Source organism: Thalassophryne amazonica, chromosome 19, assembly GCF_902500255.1.
Source record: "Thalassophryne amazonica chromosome 19, fThaAma1.1, whole genome shotgun sequence".
Taxonomy (NCBI): domain Eukaryota; kingdom Metazoa; phylum Chordata; class Actinopteri; order Batrachoidiformes; family Batrachoididae; genus Thalassophryne; species Thalassophryne amazonica.
In genome coordinates, this window is record NC_047121.1 from 67,472,135 (window position 1) to 67,477,412 (window position 5,278).

Here is a 5,278-nt window from a genome sequence, read left to right on the forward strand (position 1 = left end):
GTCATATCATATGCTGGTGTTGGCCCACTGTGTTTTATCAAGTCCAGAAGTCAGCATTAATGGTCTGGTAGGAGGTTTTAGAACACTTTGTCCTTCCCTCTACTGACCAGCTTTGTGGAGATGCCAAATGATTTTGTTTTCCAGCAGGATTTGGGACCTCCCCAGAGAGCCAAAACTACTAGTAACTGGGTTGGTGACCTTGGTGTTATTCTACTTGATTGATTAACCAACTGGCCTGACCTGAAACACATAGAAAGTCTCTGGGGTATTGTCAAGAAAAAGGGTAGCACAAGACCCAACAATTCAGACATGCTGAAGACCGCTATCAAAGAAACCTTGGCTTCCATAACATCTCAGCAGTGCCACATGCTGATCGCCTCCATGCCATGCCACATAGACACAGTAATCCCTGAAGAAGAAACACCAAACATATTTAATGCATAAATGAGCATACTTTTCAAAAGTTCAACATTTTTGTATTATAAATTTTTGGCGCATCCTGTGAAATTACAATATTTTAAGATTCATTTAGTTTAAGCCATAATTACAGAAATTTAAAATAAATGAAACATTTTTGTTTGGAAGTAATGTCTAGAATATGCAAAATTTTCACTTTCCGAAATAGCTGACAAAATACTGAACTTTTTCCACAGTTATTTTTTTTTAAATGGACTTGAATGTGAGAAAATTATGTTGTACAGTACACCATTCTACCAGTGTCCGCATGCGTTATGTTCCACAGTGATATATACAAACTATTACTAGTGTGCAGCTCACTTTAATAAGACCGTTCAGTATGTTGACATTGCTACAATATAATTCTGAGTCAGTACTTAAAATTATTATGCAATGACTTGGGACAATACAATTCTTTGTGCAATGTCTGCATTGACTTTCCATGTTGAATTAAAGTAAGCCAAAAGTGGTATTGCTTCACTTCTAATGCGTCCAGTCTATCCAGAAAGTATTCACAGCACTTCACTTTTTCCACATTTTATGTTACAGCCTTACTCCAAAATGGAGAAACTTAATTTTTTCCCTCAACATTCTACTCAACACCTCATAATGACATGAAATTTATTTATTTTTTTTTTAAATTGTTGCAAATTTTTTAAAAAAATGAAGAATTCACACGTACGTAAGTATTCACACGCTTTGCTCAATGCTTTGTTGATGCACCTTTGTCAGTAATTACAGCCTCAAGTCTTCTTGAATATGATGCCACAAGTTTGGTGCACCTATCTTTGTGAGGTTTTGCCCATTCCTCTTTGCAGCACCTCTCAAACTTAGCAGGTTGGATGGGGAGTGTCAGTGCACAGACATTTTCAGATCTCTCCAAAGATGTTCAGTCAGATTCAGGTCTGGGTTCTGGCTGGGCCACTCAAGGACATTCACAGAGTTGTCCTGAAGCCACTCCTTTGATATCTTGACTGTGTGCTTAGGGTCGTTGTCCTGCTGAAAGATGAACCGTCGCCCCAGTCTGAGGTCAAGAGCGCTCTGGAGCAGGTTTTCATCCAGGATGTCTGTACATTGCTGCATTCATCTTTTTCTCAAACCTGACTAGTCTCCCAGTTCCTGCCAACGAAAAATATCCCCACAGCATGATGCTGCCACCACCATCCTTCACTGTAGGGATGGTGCCTGGTTTCTTCCAAATATAACACCTAGCATTCACGCCAAAGAGTTCAATCTTTGTCTCATCAGACCACAGAATTTTGTTTCTCGTGGTCTGAATGTCCTTCAGGTGCCTTTTGGCAAATTCGTGCCTTTTCCATCTGGCCGCTCTACTATACAGGCCTGATTGGTGGATTGCTGCAGAGATGGTTGTCCTTCTGGAAGGTTGTCGTCTCAACACAGGAATGCTAGAGCTCTGATAGAGTGACCATCAAGTTCTTGGTCACCTCCCTGACTAAGGCCCTTCTCCCCCGATCACTCAGTTTAGAAAGGCAGCAAGCTCGAGGAAGGGTCCTGGTGGATCCGAACTTCTATTTACAGATGATGGAGGACACTGTGCTCATTGGAACCTTCAAAGCAGCAGAAATGTCTCTGTATCCTTCTCCAGATTTGTGCCTCAAGACAATCCTGTTGGACAATGGTGGTCTACAGACAATGCTTGGTTTGTGCTCTCTAATGCACTGTCAACTGTGGGTCCTTATATGTAGACAGGTGTGTGTCTTTCCAAATCGTACAATCAACTGAATTTACCCCAGGTGGACTCCAATTAAGCTGTAGAAACATCTCAGCGATGATCAGTGGAAAACAGGATGCAACTGAGCTCAATTTTGATCTTCATGACAGAGGCTGTGAATACGTATGTACATGTGATTTCTTATTTTTTTGTTTTATTAAATTTGCAAAAATAAAAAAGCTTTTTTTTCCATATTGTCATTATGTGGTATTGTGTGTTGAATTTCGAGGAAAACAATTTCATACATTTTGGATTAAGACTGCAACATTAAAAAAAACATGGAAAAGTGCAGCTCTGTGAATACTTTCTGGATGCACTGTAGTGCAAGTTTGAACTTGTAGTAAGGGCAGATTCAATCAATTCAATTCAATCAATTTTTTTATATAGCGCCAAATCACAACAAACAGTTGCCCCAAGGCGCTTTATATTGTAAGGCAAGGCCATACAATAATTATGTAAAACCCCAACGGTCAAAACGACCCCCTGTGAGCAAGCACTTGGCTACAGTGGGAAGGAAAAACTCCCTTTTAACAGGAAGAAACCTCCAGCAGAACCAGGCTCAGGGAGGGGCAGTCTTCTGCTGGGACTGGTTGGGGCTGAGGGAGAGAACCAGGAAAAAGACATGCTGTGGAGGGGAGCAGAGATCGATCACTAATGATTAAATGCAGAGTGGTGCATACAGAGCAAAAAGAGAAAGAAACAGTGCATCATGGGAACCCCCCAGCAGTCTACGTCTATAGCAGCATAACTAAGGGATGGTTCAGGGTCACCTGATCCAGCCCTAACTATAAGCTTTAGCAAAAAGGAAAGTTTTAAGCCTAATCTTAAAAGTAGAGAGGGTGTCTGTCTCCCTGATCTGAATTGGGAGCTGGTTCCACAGGAGAGGAGCCTGAAAGCTGAAGGCTCTGCCTCCCATTCTACTCTTACAAACCCTAGGAACTACAAGTAAGCCTGCAGTCTGAGAGCGAAGCGCTCTATTGGGGTGATATGGTACTACGAGGTCCCTAAGATAAGATGGGACCTGATTATTCAAAACCTTATAAGTAAGAAGAAGAATTTTAAATTCTATTCTAGAATTAACAGGAAGCCAATGAAGAGAGGCCAATATGGGTGAGATATGCTCTCTCCTTCTAGTCTCCGTCAGTACTCTAGCTGCAGCATTTTGAATTAACTGAAGGCTTTTAGGGAACTTTTAGGACAACCTGATAATAATGAATTACAATAGTCCAGCCTAGAGGAAATAAATGCATGAATTAGTTTTTCAGCATCACTCTGAGACAAGACCTTTCTGATTTTAGAGATATTGCGTAAATGCAAAAAAGCAGTCCTACATATTTGTTTAATATGCGCTTTGAATGACATATCCTGATCAAAAATGACTCCAAGATTTCTCACAGTATTACTAGAGGTCAGGGTAATGCCATCCAGAGTAAGGATCTGGTTAGACACCATGTTTCTAAGATTTGTGGGGCCAACTACAATAACTTCAGTTTTATCTGAGTTTAAAAGCAGGAAATTAGAGGTCATCCATGTCTTTATGTCTGTAAGACAATCCTGCAGTTTAGCTAATTGGTGTGTGTCCTCTGGCTTCATGGATAGATAAAGCTGGGTATCATCTGCGTAACAATGAAAATTTAAGCAATACCGTCTAATAATACTGCCTAAGGGAAGCATGTATAAAGTGAATAAAATTGGTCCTAGCACAGAACCTTGTGGAACTCCATAATTAACTTTAGTCTGTGAAGAAGATTCCCCATTTACATGAACAAATTGTAATCTATTAGACAAATATGATTCAAACCACCGCAGCGCAGTGCCTTTAATACCTATGGCATGCTCTAATCTCTGTAATAAAATTTTATGGTCAACAGTATCAAAAGCAGCACTGATCCAGCTTGAAATATGTTCCTACTAGCTTGGCTAGTGAAAATTCCCCTTTGGCTGATCTGCTAAGAGTGTTGGTCTCATGAGCAAGAAATCCTGTGTTCAAACCTCACTGGAGTTAAATAGTACAGACATTTACTTATCTTGGGAGTGACATTTATGTTTCTGGGTTCTCTTCTTTTGAGACTGGAAGATGCCTGGGAAGAGCTTTGAGTCATGAGGTCTTATCGTATGGTTGTGAGATGTTGATGCTAACCAGTGATCTAAGGCTAGAATTATACTTTATCTTTGGTGCTGCCTCTCTTTGGATGACCTTTGGGTACCGCTGGAATGACACTGTGCTGAGCAGTTAGTTCATGAGACTTTGAGGAGGAATATCACTTGCATGGTGAGGGAGTGTGAGTTAAGACATTTTGGACATATGGCGTCTTTCTCTAGGAATGGTCCAGCAAGCAGGTGCTTCAATGTTGAGAACCCCAGCAGTTGGAGAAGGTCTAGGGTGACAGTCAGGTTGGTCAAAACGGTTGGACACAAATGTGAGGCTCAAACAAACAGCTGTGATTAGTAAAAGGCTTTACTGGTGTGGATAGCAGAGGTCGGTACACAAGAAGGCAGTCTAAAAAACACAGCAGTACAAGAATCATCAGGCGAAGTCGTGGTCATTCAAACAGGCAGTAGGTCAGGTACTCAATGAGGCAGGCAGGACTATCGAACACGAAGTACAGAGCTGGAGAGAAGGCACAAGGCGCATCAATCTGGCAAGGAACTACTGCACTCTGTGATGAGCAGCAAATTAGGAACAGGTGTGCGTGGAACTGACCAGAACAAGGGCGTGGACAGAACGAGAGAGAGAGAGACACCCACCACCAAGAATTCAGAGACAGACAAGAGAGATAGAGACGGACAGACCCAAACAGGAAACCCAGCAAGAGAATGAACACACAGAAAAGCAAAGAACCAAAAAGATTTTCAGATTTAGTGACACCTTTCTTGGTTACCCATTTTGAACTCCATCAGTGGCGTTGACTTACTTGGATGTCATTTTGTTTTTGTGTCAATATGTGGTCGGTGCTTGTAAGGGGGTTGAGCTGAGGATGGGTCAGGACAGTCCACAGCTGCAGGGATTAAGATCTGTAGGCAGGATTAGTTTAAATGTCAGCATAATATCACGAGCTGTGTTAGGTCAAACAGTGCGTCGTGGCGACC